Below are 13,124 nucleotides of genomic sequence, written 5' to 3'. Positions count from 1 at the left end.
ATGGTGAAGGGACTGCATGGTCAGGGGAGCGATACTTTTGATTGTTTTTTGGGGGGGTTGTGGAGTTTTTTGGGGGGTGTGTGTTATTTTTTCCCCCGATTGCATCAATTTTCCTACAAAATTCCTTTGAGGAATTAGTTCACATTTATTAAAAGACCCACACTGAGTGCCGGGGGGGGAGTGGGGTGGGGTGGGGAGGAGAAGGACATGTCCTGCCACCGCCGTGCCCGCAGCAGCCGCTCCGCGGAGCCCCACGGGGCGGCCGCCTTCCCGCGGGTGGGTGCTGGAGGGGGGCTCGGCGCACCCCTCCCCGCCGTGGGCCGCCACTGCCACCTGCTGAGGGCACCGAGCTACTGACGGTCCCGGCCCCCGGCGGGTCCCCGGGCCCCCGGCGGCCGCCCCGGGGCGGCCGCCGGGGGCCCGGGGACCCGCCGGGGGCTGAACGGTGCGGAGGATGCGGAGGATGCAGAGGATCAGCCCCGCACGTCGATGTTGATGTTCACCAGCAGCATCACAGCGCTAAGGGCGGTGTCAAATGAAGATAAATTTAGGGCCGACGGTTTTCTTTCTGTTCCCCCGCAGCTGGTCAGTCTACCAGCTCCAGGCTTCTAAACCAGCCAGTTAGTAAGTCTTAAGTGAAGAGAAATGATGTTTAATGGCCTCATGATAGCGGGGCATTTCCACAACATCTGTTCTGCTGTAAATTCTTCCCTTTTACAAAAAATATGGTTTGATTTCATAGAATCGTAGAATGGTTTGGGTTGGAAGGGACCTTAACGATCATCTAATTCCAATCCTCCTGCCACGGGAAGGGACACCTTCCACTAGACCAGGTTGCTCAAAGCCCCAGCCAACCTGGCCTTGAACACTTCCAGGGATGGGGCATTCACAGCTTCTCTGGGCAACCTGTTCCAGTGCCTCACCACCCTCACAGTGAAGAATTTCTTCCTTAGATCTAACCTAAATCTACCCTCTTTCAGTTTAAAGCCATTACCCCTTGTCCTATCACTACATGCCCTCGTAAAAGTCCCTCTCCAGCTTTCTTGTAGGTACCTTGCCTTCAGGTACTGAAAGGCTGCTATAAGGTCTCCCTGGAGCCTTCTCTTCTCCAGGCTGAACAACCCCAACTCTCTCAGCCTTTCCTCATAAGAGAGGTGCTACATCCCTCTGAGCATCTTTGTGGCCCTCCTCTGGACTCACTCCAACAAGTCCATGTCCTTCTTATGCTGGGGGCCCCAGAGCTGAATGCAGTACTCCAGGTGGGGTCTCACCAGAGCAGAGTAGAGGGGGAGAATCACCTCCCTCACCCTCCTGGCCGTGCTTCTTTTGATGCAGGCCAGGATACAGTTGGCTTTCTGGGCTGCAAATGTACATTGCTGGGTCATGTTGAACTTCTCATTAACCAACACCCCCAAGTCCTTCTCCTCAGAGCTGCTCTCTATCCATTCTCCACCCAGCCTGTATTTGTGCTTGGGATTGCCCCAACTCATGTGCAGGACCTTGCACTTGGCCTTGTTGAACTTCATGAGGTTCGCACAGGCCCACCTCTCCAGTCTGTCAAGGTCCCTCTGGATGGCGTCCCTTCCCTCCAGCGTGTCGACCGCACCACATGGCTTGATGTCGTTGGTAAACTTGCTGAGGGTGCACTCAATCCCACTGTCAGTGTCTCCAACAAAGATGTTAAACAGCACCAGTCCCAATACCGACTCCTGAGGAACGCCACTCGTCACTGGTCTCCACTTGGACATCAAGCCGTTCACCACATTTCTTTGAGTGCGACCATCCAGCCAATTCCTTATCCACCAAGTGGTCCATCTGCCAAATCCATGTGTCTCCAATTTAGAGACAAGGATGTCATGCGGGACAGTGTCAAATGTTTTGCACAAGTCCAGGTAGATGATGTCAGTTGCTCTTCCCTTATCCACCAATGCTGTAACTCCATCATAGGCGGCCACCAAATTTGTCAGGCACGATTTGCCCTTAGTGAAGCCATGTTAGCTGTCACCAATCACCTCCTTATTTTCCATGTGCCTTAGCATAGTTTCCAGGAGGATCTGCCCCATGATCTTGCTGGGCACAGAGGTGAGGCTGACTGCCCTGTAGTTCCACAGGTCTTCCTTTTTCCCCTTTTTAAAAATGGGGGTTGTGTTTCCCCTTTTCCAGTCAGCGGGAACTTCACCAGACTGCCATGACTTCTCAAATATGACGGATAGTGGCTCAGAACTTCATCCGCCAGTTCCCTCAGGACCCACGGATGCATCTCGTCAGGTCCCATGGACTTGTGCACCTTCAGTTTCCTTAGATGGTCTGGAACCTGATCTTCTCCTACAGTGGGTGGTTCTTCATTCTCCCAGTCCCTGCCTTTGCCTTCTGTGACTTGGGTGGTGTGGCTTGAGCACTTGCTGGTGAAGACTAAGGCAAAAAAGTCACTGAGTACCTCAGCCTCAGCCTTCTCCATATCCCAGGTAACCAGGTCTCCCGTTTCCTTCTGGAGAGGGCCCCCCACATTTTCCCTACTCTTCCTTTTATCAGTGATGTACCTATAGAAGCTTTTCTCATTGCCCTTGACATCCCTGGCCAGATTTAATTCTATCAGGGCTTTAGCTTTCCTAACCTGATCCCTGGCTGCTGGGACAATTTCTCTGTATTCCTCCCAGGCTACCTGTCCTTGCTTCCACCCTCTGTAGGCTTCCTTTTTGTGTTTGAGCTTGTCCAGAAGCTCCTTGTTCACCCATGCAGACCTCCTGGAGTTTTTGTCTTACTTCCTCTTTGTTGGGATGCATCACTCCTGGGCTTGGAGGAGGTGATCCTTGAATATTAACCAGCTTTCTTGGGCCCCTCTTCGCTCCAGGCGTTTATCCCATGGTACTCTACAAAGCAGATCCCTGAAGACACCGAAGTCTGCTCTCCTGAAGTCTAGGGTAGTGAGCTTGTTGTGTGGCCTCCTCATTGCCCTAAGGCTCTTGAACTCCACCATTTCATGGTCACTGCAGCCAAGGCTGCCCTTGAGCTTCACATTCCCCACCAGCCCCTTGTTGGTGAGAAAAAGGTCCAGCATAGCATCTCTCTTCATTGACTCCTCTGTCACTTGGAGAAGGAAGTTATCATCAACACACTCCAGGAACCTTCTTGATTGCTTATGCCCTGTTGTGTTGTCCCTCCCACAGATATTGGTGTGGTTGAAGTCCCCCAAAAGGACCAGGGCTTGTGAATGTGAGGCTGCTCCTATCTGTCTACGGAGGGCCTCATCAGTTTGGTCTTCCTGGTCAGGTGGCCTGTAGCAGACCCCCACTATAACGTCACCTGTCTCTCCCTTTGATCCTGACCCATAAGCTCTTGGTCAGCTCCTCATCCATCACCAGGTGCAGCACCATGCACTCCAGCAGGTCATTGACATAGAGGGTGACCCCCCCTCCTCGTCTCCCATGCCTGTCCTTCCTAAAGAGCCTGTATCCTTCCATTCTAACACTCCAGTCATAGGAGCCATCCCAGCACGTCTCCGTGATGCCAATAAGATCATAGCTCTGCAGGCAGGTGCGCATCTCTAACTCCTCTTGTTTATTCCCCATGCTACCTGCATTTGCATAGAGGCATTTAAGCTGGGCCCCCAATGAAGCTGACTTACTGGCTGGAGTGGCTGGAATTCCTTTGTGCTGCTCTTCAGGTGCTGTCCTGCTGACCTGTGATCCTTCTCCAGGCTCTGGGCATGGCGGGCACTCGTCTGAGAGCCTTAAGGGTCAGGTAGGATGAGTGCCCTCGACCTGCGCAGATGGTCAGAGAACGGTGCCCGGTGGCTGGGTTATGTGTACCTCAAGCCTCCCACTTGGCTGGCGGAGCGCCCCTCCTTCGAAGACGCGCCCTCCCTCCGCGCCCTCCTGCGTGAGCTGCCGTGCTATATTAAAGAAAGAAAACCTGTTCGTTTTGTAATGGGGAAGTAAGATCCTAATCAGTATCACTTGGGGTCTAAAGCTACACTGCTCTTCTGAAATTATCATCAGCATTGCAAATGCTCCCCTCATTAGAAAATAAAGTCAGTAATTCTTCATCCGTTGAGCAGAAGTAAACAATAAAATGTTTTTTTACTCTCTGGGGCTCATTTGTTTCAGCAGGAAACTGCCTCCGCTGTTACACTACTCAAGTGTACAGATTCGCTCTGGTAACAGAGAGGTATCCTTATCTGTATGGGTTTAAACATGGAAAGAGACAGTGAATGGAAAGAACAACTTCAATCAGATATTTTAAGTTACAACTGAATCGTGTGTTTATGGCCCCAGACAGCATGCTCTGCAAAATGTTCCAAAATACTCATCTCTAAGCTTTCAACTATTTCTCACTTCTGCTCCAGTGAAACATTTTGAGGGAAAAAAAAATAAAAAGTTTGCTATCAAGATCTAACATAAGGAAGGTGGAGTAATAGTGATAACCATTTCCAGCTGAGTTATGAAGGTAGTTTGTTGCTTTTATTTATCACCCATCATTATTACTTAGGCCATCATTTCTTTTTGAAATATGCAAGAGTTTTGCTTCTAGTACATGAGCTTTACACTATGAAAATCATTTTAGAACCATAGTTTTATAGTGCACCTTTTAGAAGATAATGGCTTAAATTTCTAGTTTCTCTCTTTATTGCAGTGATAGGATAGCTGCTTCTATAAACTAGTCCAGATAATATGTCATATCTCCCTTCAGCAGCTACCGCACACATGATATAGGAAACTCTCCTGCTACTGGTTACTCATTAAAGTTAAGTGATAGGGATCCACATGGCAAGGTTAAATTTCAACACTTTAAACCCTGCTGAAAGTTGCTAATAATAATGTTTAATTTTCATTCCAAGCATTTATGGTATCATCACCTTGAGCTGGTTATTTTGTTCTTCTCATTAGTTGGAACCAATGAACCTCCCTGCAGAATAACAATCTTCAGGCAGAATAACAAAATAGAGGCAGAATTTGACCCCTGCTTAAATTAAACAACCTAAATGGTTTTAATGTGAATGTCCTATCAACCAAAGACAAAGTCTGATCAAGATTTTGAAAAAAGGACTAGAGATTTCAACATCCTAGTAGGGAAATGCTAACAGAAACATGATTTTCAAACCAGGAGCACTCAACACTTTCTTAAAGTGGTCCGTTATGCAGGGCAACTGAAATAACTACTTCCTTTTAAAAAATAAAAATTTTGAAATGCTGCCTTTTTATTTGGGGAAAATAAGATTTGCAACTAATCATCCATAATCTCTTGACACTGGAAAGTCTTGCTGCAAAAAAATTCAGCCAAGTTCAAACCATCTCACAGGGAAAGAAAGAGATGAGAAAAGGGAGGATGTTCACTAATGCAGAGAGGGCTGGAGAAAGGAAGGGGAAGTCAATGGGCTACAGAGTGGTGGGACCCATGGCGGAGACAGGGCAGGCACCTGGTCTTGTGCTGTTCCTTGAAGTTATGCTCACACGGGACTGTGCTACAATGTCTCTCTCTGCTCATTCTCCAATCCCCTTCTTTTTAGAGAAGCAATTGGAGGAGCTATTACATCAAAGGCAGAAACCACTGCTATCCTTTCAACCTTCTGCCCCCTGCGCATAAGGTTTGTGATTTTGCAGTGGGGCAGGATATCAGCAGTGACAGATGCTTATGTGTCCTTACAGTATTGACCAGGTCAAACTTATCAATGGGTTTTTATTTCACAGGGTAGGTCATAAAGTATTCATTGCCCTAGGTCATCTAGACTCATGGAATAATTTAGGTTGGAAGGAACTTCTGGAGGTCATCTACTCCAACCTGCCCAACACATGGCTCTCGTCAAGGTTACATCAGGTTGCTTGAGGCCTGCTAAGCTTTGAAAAACTCCAAGGACAGAGATTTCACAACTTACATGGGCACCTGTGCCAGCATCCGACCACCCTCATGGTAAAAGGTTGTGGGTTTTGCCTGATATCTGTATTTGTACATCTTGTTTCTCATGTAAATACTCCCCTAGTAAATCTTGCCTATGGCATTTAATCATCTTCTCCCCAACCCTACAAGGATATTAAAAATCACTTTTGGCTCCTACGTTTCCTTGCAGACAGTGATATATGTGGAGACATAAAACAAGCTAGCTTTAGATACCTCGCAGCTTCTTTTTTATTCTTCTTTTGAAATGAAATAACTACCTCCAGCCTTTCTCTAGGAATATAGCTGTTAGACCATCCCTTTAAGCTGTGTGGAAAAAAGCCCTGTTCTCTACTGTTGTCTTATTCCCCATGTTTATGATTCCTGCTTACTTGTTGTTGTAAATATTGTCTTATTATTGTTGTCTCACAGCCTCCCTAGATCGCCTATATTCATCTTAACCTTTGCTTTCTTGTCTTTCATCTTTCTCCTGATGGAGATTTTTGAAGTGCGTGCTTTAGGATGAGATTTAAGAACATGGGTAAGTCAAGTGCCTAACCATGCTTGTAGAAGCCTAAGAAACTCCTTTCTGATGTGCTACAGTTCCAACAGCTCTGACTGAATCTCATTACTCATCCAACAGGAGCTCTTGAGGGCCCTGCTGACCTCAGACACTTTCCCTCCCGCCTTTACGATTTACCTAATGACAGGAATAAATCTCACTGCAGCCAACAGGAATGCAGGAGCAGAAAGGAGGAGCCCCAAGCATACAATTCCTACAAAAGGTTTCCAATGACTAGTTGTCCTCCGACACGCTAATGGAAGCACACGCTGTCAGAGTTCGTATCTATTGCAGCTTTCTGTGGTGCCTCTAGCTTATGAGTAAGTTCTTGTTATGTCACTTCAGTAACTCAGAGGGCACATCTTATTCAAATTCTTTGATCATAGATGCTGTCAAATTATTTGAACAGGCACATCGAAAAGGCCAAATATTTTGATATTTTTTGTGAAAAATGGCAGTAAATTATTTTTTTCTTTTAAAATGTACCTGCAGAATATATTAGGTTGGTGATTAACCATCTAATTTAGAAAGAATATTACTCCCGTTACAATGAATTACAGTCATTTAGTTTTGAGTCCTGTATTTATGCTATGAATAAAGTCTAAGACACAAGAATATTTGTATGCAAGACGAACAGCTGATGATTTTTTGAGAATATTAAATCACTCCTAGATCTCAACAAAGACTTTAGATGCCAGGAAACTCTATGCTTTGGCCCCTAAAATTTTAAGTCCTATTCCAAGAGCAGAAACCAGACTCCTATGTTAGGACTAGGCCATCTCAATAATGCATGAAGCGTATAGGCACCTCCATATGAGAGTCGCAGAAGCCAGGGCACCAAACAAGGAACCTTTTAAACTGGCCAGAAACATGCAGAGGGTATCTCCTCTTTTGTCCCGTACGTGAGATTAGTGATGCTGCCAACCTGTCCTAGTGGTCAGTGGTCAGAGTACTCCCTCCAGCCTCAGCATGGCTCTGCTGCCCAGGTGCAACACCTAGAGATGTTCAGTGTTTGTGAAGTATAAGCACCCTGAGGTAAGAGCACCTGAAGCGGTTGGCTCTCTCCATGCTGCTCTGCATAGATTTTCTTAAATTTATTTGGGCCAGAGAAAGCAAAGGTGAGCACATCTCCTGTATCTACAAGTTAGTCTGTGGAAACAAACAGCATAAATGCAAATTACGTTCCAGTTGACTCACGTGAAGACTGACAGGCTTCTAGGTATTTTCAGAAGAAAAATTTTAGGTGATTTTGAAATATTAATGTCAAAAATTTTAGTGCTTCAAAGATTAGGCCATAGTTGAATAGGAATTTTCCAAATCAGAGATTCTATAGTACAAGTGGAAAAGATGTGCAGAGAAGGGGGAAGGGGACATGGCCAGAAATTCATGTCTGGCAAATAATGAAGGTCACCATAGTCTAAAGGAAAAGCTCATTATGAGATACAACAAAATATCAGCCACCAGCTTCTTTCAGGTACATCTGTAGATGATCTAATGCATAAACTAAGACTACGTATTGCTGTGTCTTAAAGGAATTTTCTTAACTATAGGGATCAAGCTGAGCTTTCACAGAATATTTCCTCCATACCCAAAGAAACCAGAAACAAATCCAAACAAAAAAAGTCCTTGTCTCCTACACTGGAAACTTGAAAAAAAAAAAAAAAAAGTCCTCTTGTTGAATTCCTAAGAAGGCATATTCTGGTCTTGCTGGGTTTCTTCAAGTCTGCTGTGGGGTGTTACCATGCCTGCTCAAAGGAACTGCTGACTTGCAAGCTAGCCAAATGGCACTCTTCTCCTTGAAAACAAGCAATTTTGAAGACAATATCCCAAGGATCTCGTTTCTTATTTAGAAACTGTGTTTGGCTACAAAAGACTGCATTAAACATTAACATTTTTGATTGGCATGTTTTCTCCAAAACTTCTAGGTATTTTGGGAAATATGATTTTGAAAATCTAAATATTTTGAGAAATGAAACCTTTCTATCCAAAAAAATATTTCATATGCTACTCTATTTATATTATATTCCCAGCTCCTGTATGGTAAACTGCTCTGCAGTTCTCAGTATAGACTCATGTCTTTTTTTTATCTTTTTTTTTTTTTTTTTTAAATAGTCAAATGCTTTCATTTCACTAAATTAGAGAGTGGGAATGGTCTATGGAGCAGGCCCTGCACCTGTGGCAGAGTTGGCACCATTCAAGACATATGGTCTTGTTTTGTTACCAGACTGTTCGCTCAGGAGTCCGGATAGTTCAATCACAGAGGGAGGAGGCAAAGGAAGGAAGGAAGAAAAGCATCACAAAATAGTAAAAAAAAAAAAAAAAAAACAAAAACAAACAGAAAATGAAAGAGAAAGGAAAAGAGTTGAACAGAAGAGCTATTTAGGAGAGAGGGTGTTGGGGGCTGGCAATGACTTTACAGAGGCATGCCTTATTAACAGAGAGTGATGTTTAGATATTTAGTTAAGTAGGAATGAATGGAATCAATTAATTCTCTTATCAGGGATGAATATCTGATGAGTGAGAGGAAATACTAGATGTCAGGAAGCAAAATGAACATTTTGCTAGGACAGCTAGACAGCACAGAGGCAAGGCCAGGAATTTGTTGAGCTGGACCAGGCAAGGAGAGGAGGCCAAACCGTTCCTCTAGCTGGGCAGGAGCAAACGGCTCCTGGCAGAGGAAGGGGCCCACTAGAAACAGTTTGGGAACTGGCCCTGGTTTTTACAGACGTAATAACCAGGCAGAAGTGTTTCTAGCATACCTCCAGCCAAGGAGGCCCAAGTACTGCAAGTGAGCCATTCACATCTTGTACTCTGATTAAAATCTAGCCTGTGCTGGTAGTAACAGAGTGATTATCAGTGCCGGCCATGGTCTTCTTGGAATGAAAGTCTGGTCTCAGGGCAGCTCTTTCTGGAGACAGGTCTTCCTCAGAGTTAGCAACCTCGTAGCAGTCTAACAGCAAGGTCAACACATAAAAGGGACATCAAAGCTAAATTACTTTTGAAGGTACTCCCTCGAGTTCAAGGTTAAGAGATCTCATGAAGAATGCACCGGGAAGGTTGGGCAGCCCTTTCTTCTGTGTTCAGTGCATGAATGCCTCATGCTACTGGCAGTCTTGCTTCTTTCATTTATGTGAAAAAAGCTTGCAGTAAAATATTCCAACATATATTAATGTAATATATATAATATTCCAACATTTTGGAATATTAATATCAGAGCCCTGCTACAGCTGCTAGCATGTTACCTGCACTGACTAGACAGCTTGTAATATGCATCCTAACTGCTGTTCACCTCACCTGACATTTTGCTAATGATTTCTTATGCAATAGTGATGCTCAATTTGAGGTTTCCTGGAGATGTGTATCGTGTATTACAGGCCATACAACAGGTCCACATAGAAAATGAATTGTTCCTAACACCTCACTGCTTTGAAAACTTATTCCTGACTCTTGTATGCTTGGCACCAAGAATAGCTGTGTTTTTCCCCCCCTCCATATAATTAGGCAGAAAGCTAAAAATCTTACAAAGAGATGCAAAACTAGAGCATACATGATACCTCACCGTATTATATAACACAAAAAAGGTTATTAACAAGCAACTCAAATGAACTCAAAACATGATACCAGGGTAAAGTGACCTTTGCAAAGTGTTGCTACAAAGGCCCTCCAGCTTGCACTCTGGCTGCTTCTCTGTTTAAAACAGCCACTGCATGTACATGATTTGCACCGTTCCCCCTTCGCAGCATTTGAGTGTCTTACCACTGTTCCATGAAGGTATGCTAACAACCTCTCTAGGAACAAATCGCTACCACCCCATGACAGATATGTAATCAAAGCACAAAGACAAGAGAGATTTTTCAAATCCATCTAAATACTAAAAGCTGCATATAGGTACACAACTGGGTTTCAGCAACTCGATAAGCATCTGCCTGTGACTTGAGGCAACTACGTGCTCTGGTACTTTGGACTTGACGTGGGCAGACTCCAGCTCCTACCTGGCCTGGCAGCACAGAGCGAGACACTGAACCAGACATCCTGAACTCCAGCCAGTGCCCTCCAATACCACTGGTCTTCTTTGTTTCCCTCTTTTTTTGCCCTGAAACAAGGTTCTTCTTCTATTAATATCTACCCTGTGTCACGATTACACCAGTGCATTTCAGTATTCCTGTTACTTATCTGCAAATTTAGTCCTTGTGAAGGCCTGTTTTAACTTCTAGTGTGGCTAACCCCAAAATCGTATTAGTAAATGTCTTAGAAAATAAGTTTACATGCTGTTGCAAAACCAGATTTTATTGTAAGTAAGGGAACAAGGGAATATCACTGCTGTTTAAATAATTTCCTCTCTTTTATTAAAATGGAACCCAGAAACACTGATTTAAGACAACATATCACAAGCAACACACTGGAAAGAAACCCCTGAAAATCCCAAACATATGTAACATTTTGTTACTGATCAGAAAAGATTATACGTGTCAGCTGATCCTTCCACAAGTCAGGATACATAACATCTGATGTATACATTTGAAATAATGCAACACGATCTTAAAACCCGTGATTTACAATTGTGGAAGAATATGTTGTTGGCATTTGCCATAAAGCACAGTAATGGCAACTCCCCAGCTGCACTTCGGCATGCCATTTTCCATGTCCCTCCTGGAGGTGGGATATGCTGTACCTGCAGCCTCGAGAAGCCAAGATTCCTTGGGATGTTCTTGCCTTGGAGATTTCGTCAAGTAGATCCTCTTACTGACACCTGAACCCAGGGTGACCTTGGACCATGCGGACATGCTAGAATTTCACACGACTCATCTCTGTAGGTATTATATAGTCTGAAGCCAAAATATCAGGGGAATTTGTTGTCGTATAAATGTAGACCCGCATTTTGCAATAAACACTTAGAGGAGGACTAACTTTTTTACATAGTAGAGCTCCTCTGCCTGGTACAGGGCAGGCAGCTGCCTGAGTGCTCAGCATTCAGCCAGCGAATCATGCCCCAGTTATCTGACATATTAACATGCAGGAATCAGAATAATTACCATCAATCTCTTTTCATTATACATACTTTTAGAAGCATTATTTAATAAAATATAATAAATGGGAAAATACTTTTGTTCACACACTGTAAAAATAAAATATTTAATTCCTAAGAGCATTACTTTTGTTTGCTTCTAGCTGTCCTGGTATCTACGGCTACATTTCAATACTGGCCCATACTATTTGTGCTCACAGGCTGCTTTCCTTACTATTATTTAAATTAATAGATGATTTTAAGTGCCACTAGAGGGCACAGAATTATAACAATATTTCTTAGTGGATCACAAAAAGTACATCAGGAACAGGAGTTCAGTAATTTTTGTAGTTTATTGTCCAAATCCCCAGTTTAAATCCTCGATCCTATCAACGGTGATGCATGGGTGTAGTTCTGCTGCCGCAAGCTGTGCCATTGCCTACCCACGGCAATTAAACGAAGCTCACGGGACGGGGGCCTTACTGAGCCCTGCTGAGCGGGCTGGACCATGGGCTCCCAGATGAACGGCACAGTTTAGCTCTCTGGAACTTGAGTACCAACCCTCAAATATTTTACTCAAGTGACTAAGGCCAGTGCAGTATAAATCTAAGTATGGTGCCGGAGGCCCAGCTGATGTGGAAGGCATGCCATATGTATTTGGCTGTAAATGAGTACATAGGGATGAAGAGTATAAACACTTGCATATCAAACCAGGGAAATGCAAACAAGTAGTAAATGAAGGATTAACTAACTCAATTTACAATTCAAAGAAAGAGGAGTAGATATGTGCCACTGGAAAGCTTAAATATTAATGGGTTGCTGTAGATACTTATATTAACTACTTAACATCTGTTTTGACATGGGTGCTGTTTCTGCCATCCCTTATCACCCGTGTGAGTGGCCACTGCCGTTTGCACGTTAGGAAGTTCCTGTCTGAAGCTGCTGCAGCGGAGGAGGAAGTGCAGCGAAGCAAGCAAGAAGATTAAGCTCTTTATTTAAAGACGACTGATTGAAAGGCTCTAGAGACGCGGTAGCAGTAAATTAGTACTGTTGATGTTTCCACCTTGCTTTAGTAGAGGCACAAGTTAATGTCCTCAGCCAGACTTCACCGCTTGCTTCTTCTTTTCTGGAAGTTGGAGATGGTGTGTTAATCAAAAGGCTTGAGAGCCTGGCCTCTAACTAGCCAGTACCAAGAAAAAAAACCGAAATTGAATTGAATTTCAGAATGCCTCTATTGATTTTCGCATAACAGTAGCGTCCACGTTATTACTTTTCGTTAACCCTTCACGAATTAGCATCACATTTCCACACTGCGGTGCTCAGGCAGCAAAAACAGTGAGACGCAGCTATTTTTCGTGAAGTGGGTGCTGAAGCGCCCGGGCGGCGGCTCGCCCTCTCCCCCGGGCCCATCACGGCGTCCCCCGGGGGGCGGCGGGCGCTGCCGAGCCCCGGGGCCGGCACGGGCGGCGGCTGCCCGCGGCAAGCAGCCACGGGGGGGTGGGCGGGGGGCCCGGGGGCGGCCGCCGAGCACCGGCAATAAACGGCGGCCAAAGCCGGCGCGGCTGCCGCCAGCTCCGAGCGGGGAGGCGCGGAGCGGCCGCGCCTGCGGCGTGGTGGGGTGGATTTTTTTTTTGGTGTTTTTTTTTTTTTTTTTTTTTCCCCCCACAAGCTCACCTTGATGCGGCG

The sequence above is a fragment of the Platalea leucorodia genome (assembly GCF_965183815.1).
Source record: "Platalea leucorodia genome assembly, chromosome: 3".
Taxonomy (NCBI): Eukaryota; Metazoa; Chordata; class Aves; order Pelecaniformes; family Threskiornithidae; genus Platalea; species Platalea leucorodia.
This window is presented reverse-complemented; position numbering follows the sequence as displayed.